This window comes from Pelodiscus sinensis, chromosome 6, assembly GCF_049634645.1.
Source record: "Pelodiscus sinensis isolate JC-2024 chromosome 6, ASM4963464v1, whole genome shotgun sequence".
Classification (NCBI taxonomy): domain Eukaryota; kingdom Metazoa; phylum Chordata; order Testudines; family Trionychidae; genus Pelodiscus; species Pelodiscus sinensis.
This window is the reverse complement of record NC_134716.1, coordinates 33,649,387-33,675,498: the sequence shown is the minus strand read 5'-3', so window position 1 is coordinate 33,675,498 and position 26,112 is coordinate 33,649,387. Positions and strand designations below refer to the sequence as shown.

The 26,112-nt window shown below is 39.0% G+C and overlaps 1 long non-coding RNA gene across 3 annotated transcripts in view; it reads left to right on the top strand.

The window, feature by feature from the left end:
- The window catches only part of LOC142830044 (uncharacterized), an 85,606-nt gene that overhangs the window by 44,121 nt on the left and 15,373 nt on the right, over positions 1-26,112 (top strand). For all 3 annotated transcript variants that reach the window (XR_012905061.1, XR_012905060.1, XR_012905059.1), the window contains 3 exons: positions 2,120-2,201; positions 2,430-2,469; positions 2,973-3,075. This is a non-coding gene — a long non-coding RNA (uncharacterized LOC142830044). The remainder of the gene's footprint in view (positions 1-2,119; positions 2,202-2,429; positions 2,470-2,972; positions 3,076-26,112) is intronic.

The following is a 26,112-nucleotide window of genomic DNA, read 5'->3' as shown; positions in this document are numbered from 1 at the left end:
AACTGGATGTTTTAAGCTCTCAATTTTACCTTGCTACGGTTTTTGTTATAGTATAAAGGGGCATTCAAAAGTGTAGAAAAAATAAACAGTTTATGTGTCAGATAGAAAATATTTAGCACTCTAAAGCATTCTGTCTGCTACATTTTAACATTGATACTTGTGGTACTTTTATACTTATTTATGAAAGTTTTAAATGGTAGCAATTTTTTTTCAAATTCTTTTTTTATTGGTAGCAATTATGAGGTCCATGCTATAATCCTAGATTTTGTAATTTTTTATTTTTGAGAGATACTTTCATGCAGTATCTTACTAGCAGTGACAAACTGTTCCTGCAGCCCATATCTACACACATAAATCACTATACTTGTGAGTAGCCCCTCAAGTTCAAGGAGGTGACTCAACTGTGTAAGTATTTGTAGGATCAAACCCAATAGCTGATTTAAAAACTGGGGTGTTTTTGGTGCAGAATTCTAAACGTGACTACCTAAGGCTAGGTTCCTACATAAGTTGATTGAGCATCGGTTGAAAACAAAACCTTTTTGAGTTCTAGAGACAAAAAGTGCAATATAATGCCAATGTCTTTATCATGGTTTTAATTATTAAATAATTTAAAGAGAAGCTAGATAATTTCATAGAGGTTAGGTCCATAAAAGGCTATTAGCCAGGGGATAAAATGGTGTCCTTGGCCTGTCTGTCAGTCAGAGGCTGGAGAGGAATGGCAGGAGACAAATCACTTGATCATTGTCTTCGGTCCATCCTCTCTGGGGCACCTGGTGCTGGCCACTGTCGGTAGACAGGATAGTGGGCTAGATGGACCTTTGGTCTGACCCAGTACGGCCATTCTTATGTTCTTAATATGGAGATCTGTTTCCATTCCTTTAAAACTGAGGCTCTTCATACCACATTCTTCCTAGTTTTAATGCTCAGTGTTATTCTTTAAGCCCTTACTACTACTTATTTTTCACTTAAGGGAGATTGCCAATTTAAATTTGTTTTAAAATTCAAATCTAAAACCACCAGATTTGTTTTGACAATTAAAAATATTAATAATGGAAATAGTTATTTGAACAATAATACATGCTCCCTTCTGAGTCTTTTTATTTTGAAATAAATGGGGCTGTAGTTCTTCTTCTTTCCAGGATGAAACTAGAGAAATGTTTGACACATTTCTACTGTTGCATTCACACATTAACTCATTTAACTAAGATGAGAAGATTCAGGACACTTATGTGAATGAGTCTCTTCTAGCCAGTTTCTCTTTCTTGTTCTCTTCCATTTTCTAGATAAGTCTTAAAAGAATGAATTAGTCAGCACAAAGAGTATGACTAAACTATACAGCTATCAGCAACAATGCTGTGCACAGCCCTGTCACTAAAAGTCAGTGCGTGTGAATGCTGTTTGTTGGCACTTTTACCACCAGCCACTTTCACTGTGTCGACAGGAGCATGCTCATTCACATTTGCGTTTGCCATGACCAAACTTTTGTCATTCGGGGGAGAGGAGGAGTGGTTAAGCATCCATTAATGAGAAAAGTTTTGTCTGTCAGTTGCAAGTGTAGACATAGAAAGAAAGCAATAAAAGAACACCTAGCTTAGCGCACAAAACAGAGAAAAACACGATTGAAAATGTATTCCTGCCAGAAGCTGAGTCCTCCAAGGCTCTGACTAGACTTTAGCTTTTGGACATGCTAATTAACATGAGAAAACATTCATCTAAGATACTTAGAGGGCCCCAATTATTATGTTTTTATCTTCACACCCCTGCGATGTGGGGGAGCATTGTAATTCCCGTTGTTCAGACCACTACCTTGGAGCAGTGACTCACAAGGCAGTTATGTATTTATTCTATCCCAGATATTAAGTCTTTAACATTATTCTTTTTGTGTGTGTACTGACTCATATCTATGGCCTGGATCCTGCAAACAGTGGGTCACATGAGCAACATTTCAGATGCACGTAGTCCCATTGAACTGAGAAAACTCTGGAGAGTTAATTTCTTGCAGCAAACAAGTCAAGTTGTGAGCTGCCCAACATATTTTCCAAGGCCACATCCACCTACTCTTTGTCCCAAAATTAAGAAAAGGAATAAAAACACCATTTTGTCTTTTTTTTCTTCTCAGAACTATAACTGGCAATCTGAAAGAGACAATATGGGTTGTCTCTCCTCTGATTCTGACCATTGTAGAAAGATGAATTGAACTGGTAAGTGTTTTCCTTCTTGGGGCAATAAACAATGCATGAAAATAAAGAGTATGTTGGGTGGTGCTTTTTGTGGTAGCCAGAAGATGCTGTTTTGACCTCTGATTGAAAACAGTCCCTTTTCTGTTCCTATATGAAGGTAGAGCAGCTGGTACACCTTAGTCTTAATTTATTCAGACATATTTAAGCCAAGTGAACTGTTAAGTAATCACCAACTATTTTTTTTCATAGTATGCCATTATTCTGAAGTGGCAAACACCTCGCAAGTATAGTAAGTATTGATATTTCCTAAGGAAAAGTATAGTGGAACAGTCTCTTCCTGAATCCCACAAAGATCAGTAAACAGAGATTGCTTAATCTATAAATAGAATTACACCAAATGAATTCCTGTGTCAGAAAGCATTTCACACCAGTGTTGTTAATAATCATCAGTCTACTTCACAAATCATTGCAAGAGACAGCTGAAATAATTACCTACTTTTAAAGTCAACATAAGCACTAAATGGAGGAAATTGATCATTTTAACCTCAGGTGTCAGGGGACACAATTTTTTCCTCACTATGCATTTATTATCTCCACAGTTGACACAACAAAAGGGCTTACTATAGGAGTCAGCTTAAGGTACACAGTGATTAGTCTTCATTTGCACACTCACAGCTCAATAGGCAGTAATGTCACAGGCGAGAAGATCAGCCAAAGCTAATTATTGCAACCTGTGGCAGACACACCATGCCAGAGCCCTTGAACTGCTGTAAGGTTTGACTCCCTTTCCAGCCCACTGCCACACTGATTCCCCAGAATGAAGAGACAGCTGGATTCATATTGGTTCATCTGTTGAAAGTTACCTGCCCAAATGAAGAATAAGCAGACAAATTTGGTGAGTCTCCTCCACTTCTCTAAATGTATTGAAATGAAAGTAAAGGCTTAATTTTTATTGCAGGAATTCAGGACTGATCTTTCAGGCATCTTTAGTGACCTTGTTGAGTCTGAAATTGTTGGAAGGAAAGTTTCATTTAAGCATTTTTTAATCAAATCAGTGTGCAATATAAAATAGAGTATTTATTTTTTTACAACAGGGACAAAACCTGAATGGATAAAGGCGACATAGTACCAGAGCATTACAGATGTTATCTTACAGAGAAATGAGTTGAATTGTTCTGAGATTTGTCACCTTAGAAAAGACAGATCAGATAACGAAGACTTCAGGTTTCCCATTTTTAACTAATTTGACCTCTTCCACATGATAGTTTTAAACTATAGTATTTCCATCATGGAGCTTAACATACCTTTAGAATGTGTCTGTACAATGTAAATGATTAAAAACAAATAGAATAATTAGAAGTTATGTTTTTGGAAAATGGTGGTACTATATTAGATAAAATAGTTGTTAATTTCTATTTAGGCTCAACTGAAGACCTTTTAATGTTTTAATATATTTTAATGACATTTTAGTTCTGTACACACATGCATGCATACACACACACAATCTTTTTGGATGGTATTACATATGCTTTGTTGAATAAGCTGTTTCTCCACTTGTCTTTTAAAGGACTGTAACGCAAATAAATTGAGAAGTAAAGCATCAACTTCATCTTCTGTATGAAGGAATAGAAAATAGCTAGTAGATGTGATACGCATAAATATAGAAATTTGTTTTAGATGATATATATGAAAGCTAAAGCTGCATTTCATTAAAAAATATGGCTTGATTATCAACTAAGAAAGTGCAGTTTTCATCTGAAACTTTTGTCTTTATTATTTAAAATGCTGAGGGGAAATATAATTGAAACAGATATTATAGTGTCTAAAATTGTATAAAATTTGTTTCAACAAAATGCAGATAGCAAAACATTTTCTCAATACATCTGTGAAAGGTACCTCAGTGAAATTCTATTTATGACTAAGATTACGAAAATCAAAATAATTTCCCTGCGGGAAGTTAATTTGGAAAAGTACATTGTCTATGGTAAGTGATCATACAATGAGTAGACTGTAAACTTCAGCTTTCTTTGATATCTTATTGCTTCATTCTGCTATTTTTTGGCATCTTTATCAGTACTTCAGAAAGGTAGATTTGGTGAAACAGCCTAACAGAGGTAAGTTTAAGAGCTGGCATGTACCAGCGAATCCCTACGTGGGGGTCTGCCTTCTGTTCTTAGGGCAAATACTAAGCATTGATGCATTCCTTTGCTTGATAGTCTTTTATTTGGTACATGGAAATCATCCTTATAATTTAAAAAAGATGAATGTATGTGCGGATTGTAGCACATTGCATGCCAGCTTGTTTATTTGCCAGTCTAAAGTTATTTTACTATTGTAGTTTGTAGATGTTTCTTGAAAGATTTTTAAACTATAAATGTATCTTCTTGTCCCTGGGTTGTAACATATGTTAGGTCCCATTCTTCTGATATTATCAAATTCCATGTTTGCATCTCTGACTTGAGTGTGTCAACGTTATGGGTGCCAAAAGCATGTAATACAATTGGTATTAATCTCTTGGGACTAATAAGACTGTCATTTAGCTCCTTGAAGAGTGTGTGTGTGAGGCTACAACTTAACAGAGCCATAAAGATTTATGGGAACACAACCCCAGTGTATGTTTTGCTATAGCTATTGGAATGCAATCCACTTTGCAAATTCTTTCAAGTCACATGGCATTTGTCTTGGCTGGTAGGCGTCTTAAAAGGTTAAAATTATGGCTTTGTCTACGCTGTAGAGTTAGGCTAATATAAGGCATCTATTTTTGAGAGTGTACACATTACAGCCTGGCCTGTCACCACAATGTAAGTGCCCGACTAACCTAATAACTGCACCCCATGAGAGGTGTAGGGCTTATACTGGTGTAGTTAGGGTGATGCAGTGTCTGTGTAGGCACTGCATTACTTACTTCCGCTGTCAATTTCAGTCCTCTGGGCTTCCTGCCCAACTGCTGCCTGGACTCCCCACTCCATGTGATTGCCACTAGTAGAAACAGTGTGCAATTCCTTAGCTCTAAAATAGATGAAATCATTATAAAGCACATTAATAGGATTTTAATATTTTCTTAATTCCATGACAAAAATAATAAAAGTTGATGATTGTTCATAACATTTTATAAGCCACTGATATGTCAGGGGAAACTTTGAACAATATTCCACCTACATTTTCAGGGCTTTATATTTTCTCTAGCCCTTTTTATTAATACAGACATTTGCACAAAAACAGGATATTTGGTGATTAAGATCTCATCTACTTCAGCTGCTTTTGACATCATAATGATCTCCACAGCAGTTAAATAATGTCACAAAGAAAGGATTATAATGGGAAGTGAGACATAATGAGCAGGGGATGAACACTTAAGCAATAAACATATGCTCTTATCAACTTGTGATAATAAAAAAGGAAATAATATATCAATATTAGAATTCTCTCTAAAGATACTATTTTCAAGGGTTTTTTAAACTATTAAACTAGATTTAGAGGATCACACACATGACAAAGATGAACATTTAAGTTTTAAATATTTCACTATTCTACAGTGCAAAGCCTATATTTCCTGGTGTAATGTTGAAAATCTTAGCGATTTACTATGCTAGTCATAAATAAAATCACCTACAATGGTTAAGAGGAATGGTACTGATGTATTATAACTGAATTTATATTGCCATAGGGCAGTATAACCAATGCAAGTCATACAAAGTCCTAACTTCTACAAAGTCAGTGTTTTTATAGACAAGATTAATACTGTGTTAGTATGTGCATATGTTTATATGGATACAGGCACATTTAGAAAGCGTTTATTTTCTTTACATTGCTGTGTTATGCCAATGCTACATTTTATTGTTTGAAATAGAATTTTGTACTGTATTAAAAATTTGAATTTCATAGAATTAAACCAACATATTTCATCTGCTACCAAAAACAAAATTCCTCACACAGTTGGTATGTAGTATTTTGTTAAAAATCTTTAGTTTGCAGCAAGGAAAATATCAAGCTGCTGTTGAGAAAATCATGCTGTGACTGCTAGAAAACAGCAATGGCATATTGGGCTTTTGATTTGCTGGGGGCTAGCGCTGCCACTTTCATTCTCGTAATAAAGAACAATCTTCTTCTCTAGAATCTGTAGACTTAATTTCTCTCCTCTACTATCTGTTACCACTTCTATACTCACAGATCCAATGTGGCAGACAGACCTTGACTACATCACCAAGTTTTGTCACCAAAATCTGCATTTTAGCAACAAAACAGAGAGAGCAGTTCACATTACAGGCTAGACATCCCTTGTCTAGCACCCTATTCTGAATGATGGAATTTGCCAGATCCGAGGAGGTCCCCTGCTGCCAGCCTCCTATGATGCTCCCTTCTCCCTAAGGTTGGCTCTGCTCCAGCCCCACTTCCACTGGGCTACAGCCTGCAAGACTTGGACTTGGGCTCCAGCTCACTGGGGCTCTGCAGATTTGCTTTTGCGCAAAAGCATCCGTGCCAGTGTAGACGCTCTCTTGCGCAAGAAATTAACGTTGCTGTCTACACTGGCCCTCTTGCTCAAGAGGGCCAATCCCTGAGCGGGAGCGTCAGAGTATTTGCGCAAGAACCACTGATTTTGTACATTACAAAATCAGTGTTCTTGCGCAAAAACTCGTGGCCAGTGTAGACAGGTGGCAAGATTTTGCGCAAAAGCAATTGCTTTTGCGCAAAATCATGCCAGTCTAGGCGCAGCCATGGCGATCAGCTCTACATTCCCATAATACTGCACTATGGGATACATACCCACAGTGCATGCTCACAGTGTTCATGATGGTGCCCCCGATGAGGACAAGATGTGTCAATGGAGGGGGCAAGTGTGTACACCCGCTGGTGATTTTTGCTTTTGGGTGTCAAAGTAAATTTTGGTGACGAGACTTAGTAGTATAGACAAGAGGCTATAATTCAGGAAAACGTGGGGGGGGGAGGGGAGGAAGGGGGAGAGAGAGTCCATTCCTATTCAAGGAAGCATGTGTTTAAACTGTCCTTATAAAAAAAATACTTTGTCCTTAGGGTGCTTTTAATCCAGAGTCGTCATAGGCGTTAGAAAGGAAGTAAGTGTAATTTATCTTCATTTTACAGAGGCACGTGCGTAACTGCTGTTCTGAATCAGGACTAGCACTTCCCAGGAAGTTACTACAACAGTTCCAGTTTGTCATGCTACATATCTATTCTTTACAGTTATAAGTTGCGTATTCCTGTGCCTTGCCCCCGGACATAGACACCCCCAGCTTTCTGTCCAGCTGCCATTGGCCTGCTCAGCATGATTCCTGAATTGAGGCTCCAGTGTTTGTCTTATTGTTAATAAGGAATAGACTGTGTTAGTTTTGGTTAGCATCTGAATTATATCTTGGTGTTTTAGAAACACATTACCATTAGACTGAGCCAGTGTTTCCCCTAATAGGGTAACATACAAGCACGCAGAGGAGTTGCAACTGTATCCAATTGAAGGGCTCTTGAGCTTTGCAATGATAGGCTCTGCATCATGCATCACAATCACCTTTCACAGAACAAAGTGCAGACTCTCTCCCTCTTATACCCTCTTGATTTCTGACCATGGAGTGGCTTTTTAGAGTATAGAAAGAACTTGTTTGTCTGCAAGAGTCAAGCCATGATGGTGGTAATTTTGGATAGGAAGGAATAGGCTATTAAAAATGACAGGGATGCTGAAAACTCTAACATCTGACTCAAGAGACCTAATAGAATTATGTTAAAAGGGCAATTCTGATTTAAGGATCACATTTGTATGTGAATGTTTTAGCCCAGATGGCAACTAGATGAATAGCACTAAAAAAGTTGAGAGGAAAAAATATTTTCCTTGAATTTGTTTACTTTTTGTAAGAGACAACACTTTATAAATAATCACTTCTGTTTCTAATTTCCCTGTTTTTGTTGTCATTTTCAGAGGCTGTAGCTGAAACCTGAAACTACCTTTGACTCTCTTTTTAAAATTGCCTGATTTCAAACTGTCTTTTTAAAAAATGGTATCTCTTCTGAATGCTTGTTATATTATCATGCAATATATGGATCTACTAAAACACACTTTGGAGCTGAATAAAATTTGGATTACACCTTTAATAATAGACAGCCCAGTTTAATATAATTACAGTCTGATATCTCCTGGAGCAGACTTTCCAGGATTTCTGAGCTTGCAGTGTCTTCTCAGGTGTATGTTCTGAGAACTAAAAGTTATTAGAACAGTCACATGAAATGTAGATTGGATCATTTAAATATTACCCAAAGATACTGCAAACAGTAGAGGCTGTGAATTAATCCTTCTTCTTGCCTAAAAAACCCTGAAATGTACAGAAGTTCTGTTTTTTTTTCTTATAGGACAAAATATATGTAGAGCAGACTGTTAACAGCAGACAGGAATTATTCAAAATGATCAATGTTGCTTTTTGAGCATTTTGGTGTGAGAGTAAAAATCCTATGAACATTCAGATATGTTAATTATTTTCTGCCAGCAAACTTAGTGCAGTTTTGACATGGCTTGGAAATGAAATTATGGCTTTTGTACCAAGAAATTGGTGTTTCATCATGTGCAAAATAATAATTTTACTTAGGAGAAAAATTGTTCCTGGCTACTCAGAGACCCATGGAAAGGGAAAATCTACAGGTGAATTGGCAAAATGCTTAATAATGTTGGGAAAGTGTGATTTCCCTCCCAAGCTCTCTCCGATGCTCTGGTTTTGCCAGTTGTGGAAAATATTTGCATGCATTTCTGTTCAACAGCCCGTAGAAGGGGAGTGGAATGTATGCAGAGGGGATGTATGATAGTGTCACACTGGAAAGATGAGGTGGTCAGAGAAAACTGACCCTCCTAATGATGAACTCTTCTTTTTTTCAGCTAGAATTTTTCAGAACATAGAACTTACTTTCTGAATTGCTAGTTGACTTACACTTCAGTTTTAGGACACTTCAGTTTTAGGACCCATAAAGCAAAAATATATTGGTACAGTGAAGAAAGGTATGAGTTTTGGCTTTTTTTTTTTTTTTTTTTTTTTTTTTTAAACCATGGAAGTTCTGATACTACAGATACTTAGGCACATGCATAATTTGAATATCAATGTAATCTTCTCATTGAAGTAACTTAGGACCCTAACATTTACCCCCCCACACACACTATTATTTGCAAGATAGGGGCATATTATTGCTTAACTGTTATGTAATTAATAGTGAGGTGTAAGAGTTATCTATTTAAACTTTCAAAAGGCTTTTGAAATTCAGGATCCAATTGTTAAGAGGCTTTTCCTTGATGAAACCTGGCTGAAATAAATAAAGAATAAATGACCAGTGTGGAATAAATCTCAGTGTGGAAATAATTTAAAATAGGACTAGTAGTAGGAGTACTGGAGGCAGTAATGTTCAGTGTACTGAATTGGTTAAGCATTGGGAAAAAGTAGAGGACTTGAAGATTAGCAATCTAAAGTTATTTGTGTTCAAAGGAGCACTGCAAAGAATTTTAGATGGAGGCAACAGATCTAGTTGTGATATGGACCCCGTAGCACAAGAAATTTCTGTTTAGAGTAAGAGCTGTTGATGTGTTTTAAGTTCAGCTGTACTTTTTAGTGTGTAGAATGTCAATGCTGTTTAAGTATTTGTCACCTTCTCTTAGCAGCCTCTAAAAATAATTAACTGCTGACAGTTAATGGAAATTCTCCTTTGGCTTATGTACCACAAACTTTTGTTCAACTCATTTAACTCTAAAAATCAATACTGTTGGTACATCTACAGCACACCAACTAGTTACAAACTGGCACTTCATGATTGAATGCTGCATTTCGCTTGCTTTTTGCTTTGACAGTCATATTGCCTAATGGAACTGTGCCACTGCCCTCCCCTCGATAGCAGCTCAAATGTGTGTGTGATTTCTTTTTGCCCTCTAGTGGCTTGCTGATGTCCAGTGGAACTAGCCAACCTAAACAGCAGAAAAGAATTTCATGGGGAGAGAATTCACTGTCTCCCCCCCCCCCGCCTCCAGCTTTGTCAGGTCTATGGACAAATGTTAAAATAAATAAAAGGGGGTAGATGTTGAAAAGTGTACATTTTTGAACATCATATATGCCTACTAGACAGTGTAGAGGTAAGTAGAAATAATGTAAAACACAATGTTTATGGTATCTTCTGAACAAGACACTGAATCCACTTTTATCCAACATGTTCTTGATGCAATAGTTAAATAGAAACACCTTACTGAAATCTGTGGCATTCTGCTTTTTTGAGGGTACTACAGTAGTGTAGGGATTTTCATATGAAACAGCAAAATGAAGGCCCAGCTGTGTAGGAATGTTTGTCCCAAGAAGGCTTTAACTCCACTTTACTGCTAAGGAGCTTTGTTCCTCAAGCTTCTTGGATAAAACCAGAGTTCTTGACTGGGTCCTCAGCCACCATTTCTTCCTCATGACCATCCTCTTTACACTTGCACCACTGGAGAGTAGCTAATCAGGGAGCTAACTTCATGCCTATATATTGCATAACATTTTGTTCATGTGTATTATATATTTAAAGGAATGTTTCCATGATGAGCATGAGATGATGAGCATCTTAATGTTACTGACAGCTAAGACTGGTGGGTAGCTCCCTTGGTAGAGCTGGTCCAGTTTATTCGGTGACTGTGCTATCTGTATGCAGCAAATTTGTTGCAATAGGAAGGTATATTTTTCCTTCCTACTGATAAATTCTCAACCCTTTGTAATGTGTAAACTCCTTTTGCTCACCTTTTTAATTTTAATTTTCTATCCTTAGTTTTATTCTTTTTCTCCTCTTTGAGTTCTCTCCCTTTTTAATTTCTCTTCTCTTTCTCTGTTTCTCAATTTCTACTCTTTTTCCATTCTTTTTCTCTTTCCCCTATTCCTCAATTACATGGTTGTTACCATGGCACCTTAGAACTTAAGCACTTCCCAAAGTCTCCATCAGAATTGCTATCTCTCTGCACACATGTTCAAGCACCCTTGTCATGCTGTGTCTCTTCTGCAGCCTGACAATGTAGTCCTTTCATTTACTTTTCCTCCCTCCCTCCTTCTGTCATGCCCCATGTCCTTGGCTTAGGAACAGTGAAGGTGACCTGGATTCTGCTTCTTTCTGTCTCAACATCCCTTCTCCTAGGAAGTTGTCTGCTTTGATGGCCTGACCAATTTCCAACCAAGAAAGGACTAGGTGATTCAGAACTCCCAACTGGTCAATTGGGAAATGCTTCAGAAATTGGATCAGACATCCTGCACCTCAACCACTCGCTGAGTTCCACAAAGAACTAGTAGGTGGCAGCAATGGCTTTTCCCTAAAGTGTAGTACCTAGGTAGCTACTTAGCTTGTGATTGTAGCTGCCAATGTTCAGAAATGCCTTGCTTTAAGTTTAAGGGAAACATGTATGGAAGACTGCCATTGGAAGACACTTCCAGGTCTTAAAAATTATGATAAATTCTATTTGGAATATTTAGAACAAACACATCATTATTCTTATGATTTATTCTATTATAAACACCATATTTACTAAATGCAAAATACGTTTTATTAATTTATATTAAAAATGCTACAAGATGAGACATTACTTTAAGAAATTGGCAAAGGAGTGTCTCTGAGAAACATAGCAAAAGCAACTGAGTCATCTCAACTCAGAAATAAATCCATTCCCTCTCCCTATCATTTATTAATATGACACTATATTTCAGACCAGACAAACTTGCATTCCTGAGATTTGTACCACAGGAGTTTTTGCTTCCAGGAGTTTAAGTATTAGGTCAGGGTATAGTGCATGTGTCCAATGAAAATAATACTAGAATAAGTGACGCTAATGAGCAGTAACCCTGAGGTGGGTTTTTGTCTCTTTCTATTGAATTGAAAGGATGCCTACACTCAAAATAGTGAGGGGTTAATCAGTTATAATCCAGTTTTGGGGTTAGATTTGGGAGTCTGCTCAGGACCATGCCTCACCTGCCACAATGTTTCTGGAGGAGCAGGGAAGATGAAGAAAGCACACTGGCAGTTGGAGAGAAACTCTGTCTAATCTAATTAATAAGGAATGGGCAGGATCATGCATGGTGAGGAGAGGCAGGACAGGTAGGACAGATCCTAGAAATATCTGTGAAATATGAGCCACCACTGGGGTCACCAGAGCTGCAATTAGATCTCAGCACTGGCAACACTTCTGACAGAGACAATGAAGCGTACAGAGATGTAAATTACCATCTGCTAATTTAGTGAATAGCTCTCAAGATTAAATAGTGACTTTTTTGTTTTTAAAATAAAAATCTCTTCCAATTAAGTATACTTTTCTATTCTAAAGGACTGAATCAGTTTGTCTATAGTAATAAATGTATTTGCTAAACGACTAATGTGCATATTAGTAATAAAATGTATTATAAATAAGTAAAGGAATGTAGGAGTTAGACTTAGTGTTCAGTCCATGTAAAAATAGCTTATTGTTTGAGAAATAATAAATGTATTTCTTCTTTTTGCATAAGGAATAGACATCTTATGGTTACTCAGTTTCCCCGTAGTGCTTCCTAAAGGAAAATCATTAGTAAATCTCCACATTTTTAAGGGCTTGATTTTATAGTCCTTTTATTATCCCTATTGAAATCAATAATCTATACTAGAACTGGTTGAAATATTTTAATAAAAAAATGTCTTTAACTGAAAGGAAATTTTCAATTTTTTTCCCCACTTTGGTTGATATTTTCCAATTTATGGGGGGGGGGGGAAAGCTTTGGTTACTGAAAGTGATTTTTTTCATGTTTTGATTTTAGTTTTTTTCTGTTTTACTCATCTAGTTTTACTTTTCCCCCGTGGCAAAAAGGGGGAGAAAGGAGAAAACCCTAAAATATTTTTTTCAATTTTGACAGCAAAAATGTTTTCAAGCTTTTTGCTTTGTCTCAATTCTGCTTCAAATTTCAAACCAATACGATTTTTTTTTAGTTTGAAAGTTTTCATTGAAACTTTCCAGAATTTTTTTTAACCAGTTCTCATCTACATGTTAATAGATAAAATTGCTTTTCTTAATGCTGACACTTGGTACACTTTTGCTGGTTCAACAAAGCATTGTACTTATTTTAAAGAGATGGTGTCATGTTAAAAAGGGATAGGATATTTACTTAATATATGTGTTTATCTTTTAGCTATCACATTTTCTCATGCTGAATTTAGGTGTAAATGCTTTAGATTCTCTCCTCTTTTTCCCAAGCAGTTAAAAATTGCTTCAGTAACTTGTCTGAGCATAATGTAACATTTTAAGCAGAAGTAGGCAACACTGGTAGCATGAACTATAAACCTTATCTCTTGCCACAGAGATAAAGAGGAACTTTACAAATGATTACTTGTTGACTGTCACACTTAGAAACTTTTTCCATGGAAGCACAGGGCATCCATCAATCACCTGGTATTTCCAGCATCCCACCATAGATTCTGTCCGTCACTTGTGCCGTTTTCACAGCATTACTGTTGTTCTATCCAACATTAGCTTTGGCAAGTCCTGAAAAGATTTGACTTAGATACTCAGCAGCTGGGTTTTCAAATGTATGCTATTTACCTTCAGACATCATTTTATGACAGCCATGGCATCTCTGATGTAACAAAGAAACCACAGTGTACATGCTTGTAGTTCATGAATTCTTTGTTTGACCATTCATCTAATGTAGGGGTGGGCAATAAGCAGTCCACGGGCTAAATGCAGTTCACCAAGCTTAGCCCCTGGCAGGCCACCAGATGGTTTATTTTACCTGTGCGCCCCTAGGTACAGCCGTTCGCAGCTCCCATTGGCCAGAAACAACATACTGAATCCAATGGACTTGGCCCACACCACTTCCCACAGCTTCAGTTGGCCAGGAACAGCGTGGCCAATGGGAGCTAAGAGCAACTGTGCCTGCAGACATGCAGGTAAATAAAGCACCTGGTGGCCAGGCAGGGGCTAACCCTGGCAAACCACGTTTGGTCCATGGGTCGCTAATTGCCCATCCCAGATCCAGGGGCATAATTCCATTTTGTTTGTTCTTCCAATAGCTACATCAGCATGGAAGAGGGACATAGGCACAAGTCCTATTTGGTGAGTAAGAACACTTGCCACTGAAACATCATCTCTGCATATTGTGAAGGGCAATTTCCAGACTTACAGCTGCTGGGGGTGTCCCTCCCTTGCCAGACTTAAATGTGGTCATCTTAGCCATGTCAGCAAATATTTTGATGACAGATTTATTGATCATGGAGGAACTGTGTGCCTCAACAGAATCAAGTGCATGTCTCTCAAAATCTCTCCATATGTGCTTCACCAACAGCTGTTCTTTTTAGTAGAGGCTCTGTACATCTGAGGCTTTATGCAGTAAAGTAGATATATTGATAAGCATGTCTGGATGAGATTCAGGATCAAATGGGTTTGCCATATGGTTGACCTGTTTAGTGAGAGAAATATTTTTTTCGTCACTCTTCAGTGCAGAGGCACAAACTTTTTTGTGGACTTTCTCTTCACTAGTTCTTGCTAGGCCACTTCTTTCTCTCATAGCTTTTTCATGTTCATAATATGGAACAGTATATTGTCATATCTAGCACTAATTTGACCTGTGCGTACATGTCACTGAATTAAAAAGCTGGTTTCTAGAATATTCCCAAGGCTAGTGATGCATGCACAGTCAATTACATATTCAAACCTTCAGCCAGGCAGACTAGATGCTTCATTGCATGTGCAAAGAATTACAAATGGAGAAACTATATTATACAGAAATGTACATAGTTTGTACTGCATAGCATACAGGAATTTATGTGCACCATAATAGCAGTAGCTTGCCCCATCTTCAACGTGAGAACGATCAGGTCAGAAAATTTAAACTGAAAATATAGAAAACCTACTTTTGAAAAATATTTTTGATGTTTAAGATTCTGATATATGAAAATATTTTATAACAGATTACAAAATATTGATATTTGCTATGTTTGTCACTTGCTAAACAACTTTCTCATTTCTGGGAAAAAACCTTTTGTCCATGCAATATCAATAGAATTTTTTTAAGTTACATTGTCATTTAGTAGCTTGAACCAATAATTTCAATACCTTATCACAGTTACTTTAAACATCAAAAACAGTATTCGTCTTGCAGTGTTTTATGGAACTGTATAAAAAACGAAATTCCCATTTTGGGAACCATGGTTTCAACTCACTTGCAGGTCTGTGTCACTGCTCGACACATTCATGACATATAGGACTGCCAACGCTCCCATCTGGACACCAATGACAATTTGTGCAATGGTGTCCAGTTCAAGAGAGATGGCAACCCTAAATGTATACCTCATGTAAATAAACATAGAACAATCTTTCAAATGATGTATGATATTGGTGTCTCTGGTGTGGATACATTCAGTTGAAAATATGGCCCTTTTCTTGCTGAATGCCTTTAAGAAGGGACTGAAAAGAATAACCTAGAGAAGGTCCCATTAATTGTTCCAGAAAGAGGGACTGCAAATTTCGGAAGGAAAGTCTTCTGAAGGAAGCTGCCAGATATTGCTGGTTGGACTAAGTCGAAACAAATGAATGTTCCCAGATATGTGAGTAAATTCTTACCCATGCTTATGGCTCTTGCTAATAAATGAGACCGTTGGAAAAGAATGTGCTCTTTGGGGGGGAGGGGATCTTTTTGAGCTTCTCTGAAACATGGGAGAAGAGAAGCGAGAGAGAGCGCAGAAGTGGAGTTGCACCTGACTGAAACGGGTTGCATAAAGGTCACCTCCACACCAGCAGGTGCCTCCTCTTTTTCCCGCTGTTTCTTTCATATTTTACTTTCTGCTGTACAAATTCAGCACCCAGCATTCTGAGCACCATGCACAAAGGTTAATTAAGGGTAATTACTGCAACTATACAATTTATTTTTTTAGCAGTTTTAAATCGCAGTGTTCATTATAATCTTTCTACAGCACCTGACTTAAAAACCATTTGAGCACTAACTAAAAATGCATTTGCAGAAAACCAGTGAAACATTTTCTGGCTCAGGTGTTTAATTACATTTGTGTTTAATTAAGAGGTGGATTTTATTTAACTTGCAATAATGATCTATCTAAATCCTTATTAGAGAAACATGATTTCAAGTGTTACTAGACTTCACTAGCGTTACAGAAACACTTTCAAATTTTTTTGCCTGGAAAATGTTTTTAATTTTTGCTCATTTTTGTATTTTACTTTCCAACTAAAAGTTTTAATATACCACAATGAAGACTCAAAGGAGAGTTTAAATTCAAATATAAAAGGCTCTGGTTGTGTTACCTAATGCATTTTATCTTCAGTAATGCTGGTTTCAGAGTTTAATTAAAGTATTATAGTTAGGCAAACGCAAGCAAATGAGTAATTTACAAAATTAATTTTGCCTGAGCTAACTACAAGCTAACCAGAATATTAGCTGCATTGTGATCACAGTGGCCTTGATCCTGCAAGAGATTAACCAAGGAGCTTAGGTTTAGTTTTGGAAAAATAGATATTGTTCAAATCCAAGTTCAATAAAGATCAAGGGAGGAACAGTATACATAAAAAATTGCTTCAGCCTATCTTCAGTTAAAATTAAATATAAAACTAGAGTTTACTTGGGCTGCATAAATGTTTATTCAACTGACAAGCTGATTTAAAGCTTTCATGTGAATGAGATGGACCTGTATGAAAATAAAGGCAAAGTTGTGAAGCTGAATCTTAACAGTGATAAAACTTGAGTGCCATTTTAGTACAAGTTGGATCTCCAAAAACAGGGACTGCCTTGTCCTGCTACATTTGTGGTATTAGAATGAATGGTGAAGGAAAGAATAATTAAATTCCTAGGGTGAAATGGTAAAAGTCATGTAATGCAATATGTTTGTACCAAAGGTAGTTCATGCCAGATAAACCTGATTGCCATCTTTGAGAAAATAACTGATTTTTTTTCTAGATAAGAGAAATGCAGCGGTTCCAAAATACTTAGATTTCCGTAAAGCATTTGACACTGCACCACATGGGAAATTATTAGTTAGGGGATCAGTACAAGCATTGTAAGGTGGATAAAGAATTGGCCAAAAAGGAGAAGGCAAGAGGTTCTGCTGAAATGTGAATCATAGGACTGGAGTGCAGTCCCTCACGGATCTGTCTTGGGACTTATTTTATTTAATATTGATTACCTCGGTGCACAACGTAGGAGTGTGCTAATGAAATGTGCTGATGAGAGGCATTGTCAATACAGAGGAGGTTCAGAACATTATATGGAAAGATCTGGAAGACTGCAGTGATAGATGTGGACTGAGATTCAAAGTGCAAAATCTTGCCCTTAGGCTCTAATATGAATTTCTGCTACAAACTGGGGGTTCATCAGCTGGAAGTAACTGAGAAGGAAAGAGATGTGGGTATGTGCAGGAGAACCAACAGACTGGCTAGGCCCCTAGGCAAAGTGTCAAGGAGTGGCTCTGTGCTCCCTAAAAGGGCAGGGCTGGGGGGCAGTGGCCTTCAGTGCCACCTGGATTTCATCATGTCCCTCCTCATAGGTAGCCCTCAGGGTGCACCATCTGGTGCTCTGGTGGTGGTTCACAGGGCCCAGGGCTCTGGCCACTGCCACAGTAGAGCACCATTTATGAGGGGTTTGGGTGGCAATAGCCTCCTCCCCCCAACTTTGAACTCCTGGATTTCATCCTTGAGGTCTGCTTGAAGCTGATGCCCCAGCTGCAGAGGCAGCTCTTAAATGCAACAGAGTTTGAGCTGCTTGCAGCTTTGCCTTTGAGCAGGAAATTTGTTATAAGAAAAGGGAGGAAGGATGATTAATAACAACAAAAGGCTGGGCATTCAAGTAATTGAAGGATCATTAGAGCAATGTGAAACCATTGCCAGGTTCTCCACTTAAAAGATGGGGGGGGGAGGGAAATCGTGGGAATGTGTTGTGCTGCTAGGATTTGCATTTGGATCACTATGTTCAACTTATAAATGTTCTTGAAATAGGGGTGAACAGGGACTAATCCAAAGTTGACTGCAAAGAGTTACAAAAGGATTTTACAAAACTGGGTGATTGGGCAATACAGTGGCAGATGGAATTCAGCGTTGATGAGTACAAGTTAATGCACATGAAAAATATAATCCTAACGATAGATACAAAAATGATTGGGTCTAAAATAGTTGTTCCCACTCAAGGAAGAGATCTTGGAACCATTGTGAATAGTTCCCTGAAAACAACAGTTCAATGTGCAGTGGCAGTCTAAAAACTAACAAGCTAACAGAATCCTGGGAATCATTAGGAAAGGACTAGATAAGACAAAATACCATATTGCCTCTACATACAGTCATTGGTCATTGTATGCCCACATCTTGAATAGTGTATGTGGATCTGGTCTTCCCATCTAAAAAAAATATTGGATTTGGGAAAAGGTACAGAAAAGTCAACAGAAGTGATTAGGGCTAAGGAATAGCTTCCATATGATGAGATTTACAAGACTGGAACTTTTCAGCTTGGAAAAGAAATGACTAAAAGGTGTGTGTGTGGGGGGGGGCGGGAGAAATGTGTTAGAGGGCTAGAAAATCATGAGTGGTACGGAAAAATCGCTTAAGGAAATGTTATTTATTCCTTCACTAACATAACACAAGAGGCTGACCCAATTACATTTATAGGCAGCAGCTTTAAAACAAATAAAATAAATTATTTTTTCACAATCAATTTGTGAACTCTTTGCCAGGAGATGGTAGAAAGGTCCAACCTATGACAGGGTTCCAATAAGAACAAAATAAGTTTGAGGATAGGTCCATCAATGGCTGTGAGCCAGATTGGGCAGGGATGGTGTCCCTAACTCCTGTTTACCAGAAGCTGGGAATGGGTCGTCATGATTGCCTTTCTGAAGCAACCTGGCCACCATTGGAAGACAGGATACTGGACTAGAAGGACCTTTGGTCTGACCCAGCATGGCCATTCTGATTTAGAGCTGAAATGTATCTGCTCCCTTGCTGTAGCCCACTAGATTCCACACCCCTTGGAAAGCTGAGCTAGACTCCAGGGGTGTGTCTAGACTACATGCCTCCTTCGACGGAGGCATGTAGATTAGCCAGATCGGAAGAGGGAAATGAAGCCGCGATTAAAATAATCGCGGCTTCATTTAAATTTAAATGGCTGCCCCGATCTGCCGATCAGCTGTTTGTCGGCAGATCGGGGGAGTCTGGACGCGATGCCCCGACAAAGAAGCCTTTCTTCATCGACACAGGTAAACCTGGTTTCACGAGGCTTACCTGTGTCGATGAAGAAAGGCTTCTTTGTCGGGGCATCGTGTCCAGACTCCCCCGATCTGCCGACAAACAGCTGATCGGCAGATCGGGGCAGCCATTTAAATTTAAATGAAGCCGCGATTATTTTAATCGCGGCTTCATTTCCCTCTTCCGATCTGGCTAATCTACATGCCTCCGTCGAAGGAGGCATGTAGTCTAGACACACCCCAGGAGTCCTGACGGGGTCTGTCTCTTCTCACAGAGTTAATAACAAAGTAAACTATACGTTAAAATTTTAAGACTAACCAGTGTCCCTTAAGCGACTTACTACAAGATGTCAATGTTAGTTTTAGATCTGAGTGGGTCTAATATTTTATTTAATTTTCTCTTTTTTACATAGGAATTAGATACAGTGCTCCTGTCGGCTAACTGCTAAGTTGTCTGCCAAAAAAGTAGAGTTTTCCAGTGCTTCAATAGCTCTTTGATGAGAGGAGTGTGTGTGTGTGTGTGTGTGTGTGTGTATATGGAGGAGGGCTGATGGGGTTAGTTCTCCCCCACCCCATTTGGTGCTTGGCTTGTACTGAGCATGCTCAGTAACACTGTTAAAGCCTCTGTCCTTAGTCCCTCACCATGCTCTCACTCTCTTCTCCCTCCTCTCAACACAGCATGCATAGGTTAGCCCCCCCAGTCTAAAATGGTGCCCCTTCCCTTCCTGTTAGCAGGCCTATAGATGTGGATGACTCTGAGCAACTAACATGATGAAGCTTTGAAAAGGCAAATATGATCCTAGAATATATTAGCTGATACATTTTCCAGTTAATACAGAGGAAATATTAATGTGATTACACAAGGCATTGGTAAGCCTTCACTGGAATACTGTGTGCAATTCTGGTCACCTATGTTCAAGAAAAATAAATTTAAACTGGAACAAGTGCAGAGAAGAGCTACTGAAATGAGAAGCTAAATGAAAGGAGGCTGAAAGAGCTTGGCTTCTTTAGCCTAGCAAAAAGGAGGCTGAGAGATGGTATGATTGTTCCCTATCCCCATAATACCTTGAAAATGGGGGTGAGGGTGTTTTGAGCCATTTAAGCTAATGGCCAATTTTGGCACAAAAAGAAACGGATACAAATCAGGCAAAAAACAAATTCAGGCTGGATTTTAGAAGGTTTCTATCGATCAAAGAGTTGAGGTTCTGGAATAGTTACCTAATAGGAATTGTGCGGACAAACAACTTAATTAGTTTTCAGAGACGGTAAGAAAAATTTATGAGAGCATTTGCATGATGGTAGGAGGGAGTCTCAACAGCCCTGAGGCTCATTTCTGGTTTACATGTTATGTCCTAATACTCCTGCTTCAGGGTTTGAACAGGACACTAGCCAGGGTCAGGAAAGGATTCACCTCCCCCAGAGCATTCCGGAAGGCTTAAATCTCCTCCTCTAAAGCATCAAGGATGGCTAAGGCTTGATATGGGGGACTGAGCTGGGTAGCAAAGGCTCTGAAGTGGCACAGAGCATTCTCTTTCTCACAGGTAGTGGGCTGGCTGTTTCTTGCTTAGTTGTGCAGCCTCTAACTGATTGCCATACATGGGGTCAGGAAAGTATTTTCCCCAGGTCAGATTGTTTGTTTTATTGACTTTTGCCTTCCTCTGCAGCATATGGATGTGGGTTACTTGCTAGGATTACTGGTGTAGATCTCACTTAATCATTTCCCTGCCATTGCAGGGGCCTCAGGCATCGACACATCTAAGTCCCTCCTATTACCTAGCTGTGGCCCATAATAATCTAGTCTCCCGTGGGTTGTAATACTTCAGTCTCATTTCAGTTGTTAGTCTGTGTGTAGGTGCTAGCTGTCACTGGTAGCTTGTGATCTACAGGAGGTCAGCATACATGAGATAGTGGTCCCTTTAGGCTTTAAATTCTACAACTCTCTGAATGCTGTTATTGGTACATGATCGTGCTGCAAATTAGCGTCTACTTAGCTGCTGTATATTTATAAAATATCTAAAAATATCTAGATGACTGAGTTGAAAGTTAGTCCTCCTTTTGGAGTGAACTGATATCTAATAATTAAAACTCTAATGGAAGAAGAATGGGAGGCATGGCTATATGATGTAGCGCACATTAAAGAAGCTACATGTGCTATATGCACAAATTAGCAATAACTGTTCCAACTAAAAGTTTTTCCTGAGGTGGTATAAGATTACATAATAACAGTCTTGCTAAATGAGGTTTCAATATCTCTATGGCAACAAATTTTGAGTTTAAATGTGTAAGCTTTCTGTGATTTGGGTAAAGGAGATCTAAAATAAAATGCATTGGAACCCTGATAAAGAGAAACTCACCTCCCCCCCCCCAAATTACCTGTTTATTGGGAAAGCCATTTCCCTCTACTTAGATATCTGCACTTCTACAACAATTGCAGCTGTGAATCATAAGAAAAATGTGGGGTTTTTAATGTAATCTTTTGGCTGGGTAAGGACAAGCCTGAGTCCTTCAAAGCATTGGCTTTTAGGTACACTTCCAGATTTTCTCTGTTCTAATGAAAGGTATTCAGTCTGTTTACAAAAAGACCCAGTTTACCAGCAGTTGAGTTTTCAGATTATTTTATAGAAAAAAAATATATAATTCCAAATCTCTTGGATCTGTTTTATTCAGGACTGTGATCTATCTTGGCACTAACGGAAGCTCATGTTAGCTCTGTCTGGACTATTACATTTGGGTGAAGCTAGGAGAGTTTATAGAAATATAGAAGTGTTGATACATTGTCATTATCATATTCAGTAAATATGTATGGGAAAATGTTTTTTTTTTTTTTAGTGCTAAGTGTACGATCTACAGCCTGAGTGTTTCTCTGTTTTCATCCTCATTGATTAATTTAATTTCAGAGCAAGTAATATGGAGCAAGTACTCTTTAATTATTTGATTTAGGATCAATATAGAGAACTCCGTTTCTGTGCACCCTGCTGATGACTTAAAATTAGAACAAAATGCAATGCAAAGAGCTCAATCTTTCAACCCATAGCATAACATCGCCAACCCACATGTATTGGCACATACTGTAATCTCCCTACCTCTGATTAAAAGTCAAATGAAACCAACTTGCCATGAAGGTCAACAAACCGGGGCTGGGGTAGGAGGGCATTCTGAAGTCCTAGAAACCTTACACAAAATGCCCTGCTAGCCACCCCCTCTCTTATACCTCAAGGGGGATCTACTATCAGCCCCCCTGCTGCGCACACTGCACTAGTGTATCACAAGGAGAGAGGCTGATCTGCCCTAGACCATTTAGGGCTATATAAGTCAAAACCAATATCTTTAAACCCAGCAGTTGTCAAGTGTAACAAGTAGGGTATAATTTCCAGTTCAAGTAAAAGCCAGACCTGCACTGGTTCTGTTCAAGCTGTAGCATGAGCAGTGAGATGAGCTAGATGGCCTGAGGAGAAGCTCATCTGAAAATGTAGGTAAATACTCAGGCAGCTACAGGCCATGTCACGGCTCGTGCCATTGTGGCCACACAGTGCTTTTCAGCACAGTACGTTGATCAGAGGTATGTCTACTTGAGCTAGACATTGCATCTCCAGCTGCAGTGTACACACATCCTTAGAGTCCGTGTACACTGACCCCAAATCACATTACAGGGATCTCACCTTAGGCCGGGGGGGGGGGGGGGGGGAGAGTGCTTGCCAGCAGTCCTGTGTCAGACCTTGCTTTCACTAGTCACTTCAGACACATTCATGACCCTCTGAAGCTAAGTGATTACAGGCACGGTCTGGTATAATCAGTCTGTAGCCTGGAAAATGAGACTAAGGTCACTGCACAGGGTGCACTGAAGTTGATGTGTGGAAAGAGTACTTGTATACCCACGAAAGGCAGGGCAAAATCTGTCTCTTGACCCCGTCTCTGCCACCACCACCAGGAATAATAATTACATGCCTCACAGTTAGGTATAGTTAAATTCAGTATATTTGTTAGAATGCTTTGGGGTCCTCAGCTAGAAGGCACGATATAAGCACAACCTTATTAATGTTGCACTCAATACAGGTAGGACCCACTGACAGACCTATTTTTTCCCCTCTCCCATCACTTTCTGTGTATGAACGCCAGCCAAGCCACTGAAGGAGGACTGGTTTTCAGAACCCGAACAAGTTTCGTGGGATTTCTTATGGTAACAGATGAAAGACTACTAAATCCCTTTGGCTACGTCTACGCTACAGGCTTTTTACTCAAGAACCGTTTTGAGCAAAAGGTCTTGCACAAGAGCATGTCCACACTGCCATGTGCTTTTGCACAAGAGCGTCCATGGCAGTGTAGATGCTTTCTTGCGCAAGAAAGCACTGATGGCCATTTTAGCCAGAGGGGTTTCTTGCGCAAGAAACCCCTGTTGCCCATCCACACTGCCTTCTTGAGTAAGAGCTTACACAAGAGGGCTTATTCCTCGTGGGGAGAGGAATAACTCTTGCGCAAGAAGCCCTCTTTTTTCCGATGCTTTACTGTAAATTTACTTCTGCAAGAACATGCGTGCAGTATAAACGCTCCAAGTTTTTGTGCAAGAACAACTGTTCTTGCACAAAAAGCCTACAGTGTAGACATAGCCTGTACGTATTTGGACAAGTGTGCCTTAGCTCCTCACCTTGTATCTTGCATCACCTGAGACTCATTGGGAGGTAACAGAATGAGTAAAGATGAGGAATAAAATGCGAGAAGGAGCCCTTTTATGTCCATTGAGATAAACATTCAAAACATTCTGTTGTTGATGCTGATGGAATGGCTGTTTAGTTCCATGCAGTGAGGACTGGACATAGTATCCATGGGAAAGAGAATCTCCAGTGGACTGACACGTTTTTGTGGGCTTCTTCAAGGTTCAATGCCAGCCGGGCCACATCTATGGAGGGAGCTGAACTACAATAAGAATCGCCCATATTCCCCATTTGCTATCTCTAGGGGGAAAAAATGGAGATCTGCAGAGGAAGTCTCTGCATGGGAAGAAGTTTTAAGATCTGTCAGGATAACTGGATAAAAAGGATAACTAAATATTTGTCTGCTACCGGCCAAGAAAAGAACCCCAAGAGCTGTAGCAGATGGAGAGATGGAGCCCTAAAGGGGATTGAGCAGATTCAAGGGGGGCATCCGGGTCAGGATCAGAACTGGAAAAGATCTTCTGTTTCAGATCCACAACAAAAAAAGATAGGGAATGGAGTGGGGTTTTTTTATACCTGTCTGTCAGACAAAGAGGATGATTAAATGTCAGAAATAGAAACATTGTTTTTCAAATATATATGTAGCAAATAATTTTAGTAACATGATATTTGTTTATATTTTCCTCATCAGACTGGTTCAGTGAATTCCAGGGTTGGAAACAGAGTGGGTGTCACAGTATGAACAATTACTTAGTGTGGGGAGAAGGTTTGGGGTCTTATATTGACTCGCCTACTATAACTAGATGTTTATATAGGAAAAAGCCATCTGTTTTATTAATCTTTGATATAACAATCCACTTTCTAATATCACATGGGTGCCAGCTTATTTTAGAATAACTGAAGGGATACAATTTTACCATACAGCCAGTATCTCGAAGTTAGCAGTTTTATAGACTTACTAGAAGATTTACCCAGTGTTGCTCAAGTCCTTAACTCAAGTTTTGTTTTCTTTCATTTTAATCCTTGTTCTGAGGATGAGGGGTTCAGTATGCAGGCTGCCCTGGGAAGACAACACTGCACTCCATGGAACCCAGCTCAGGCAGCTGGACTCCCACATTGAAAGCTCTCATCCAGTATGTCTAATTTTATCCTGGAGGAGTGCAATTCTGACTCACAGGACTGCAGCTGTGACCAGATCCCAACTGCCCAGTAAACTCCCTCACAAGCTTGGGGAACTGGAATGCGGCAGGCTGATGACAGCCTAAACCACCTCCCCCCCTTTACACAAACTCTTGAAAGCCCAGCTGTGGGATGCAAGAGAACAGCAGTCTAAATCCTGTTTGTACCTATGTTTCTGGGAGTCCAGTTTGGGGAATGAGGAATCTGTTAGTCGCTCATGTTCCTTATACATAGTTTTCCCCCACCCCCTTCTTGCTGGTCCTCTGACAGTTGCATTTGACAAGATGGTCTCTAGACCAAAAAAAAGCTGCCCTCATTTGTACTGTAGGTTCCAGAGCTACTCAGCATGCAGGTTTCACAACTCAGTACAATATTTGTATAAGACTTATTTAGCGCTTAGCATTTCACCTTTTTTGTTTCCTTTCCCTCACCTGTTTTTGATTTTTCAAAATCTTTCTTTTGCCAGTTTGCAGCAAGAGAGGAAAAAAAACCCTAAATACATATGTTCTGGATCATTATTCTTTTTGTTAATACAGTTCTATTTCTGACTTTTTTTTTTAATGAGCTGACTCACTGTTTACTTGCCAGGGACTCCTGCTAAAGAAGAAACTATTTTCCTGTAGCCTTCCATAAAGCCATTAGATCTATTAAATTCTGTGCTAATGTAGAGATTAAACTGCTCACCAAAAAAAAACAGTAATCAGGAGCCCCATTCCTTTCCGTGGAAGAACACTCCTCCACCCACCCCCGGATGTGACTCAGAAGGATATCTCCTGGATGTGATGCACTCGCATAGGCTGGTGTGTGGTAAGGTTCATATTTGTCATATGTTCTATGGAAGCAAGAAAAACATAAGGGACGTAGAATTCTGTGGTAAGGGTCTCCCTTCATTCAGCCCAGAAGGATGCTAGTATTGATATCCATTC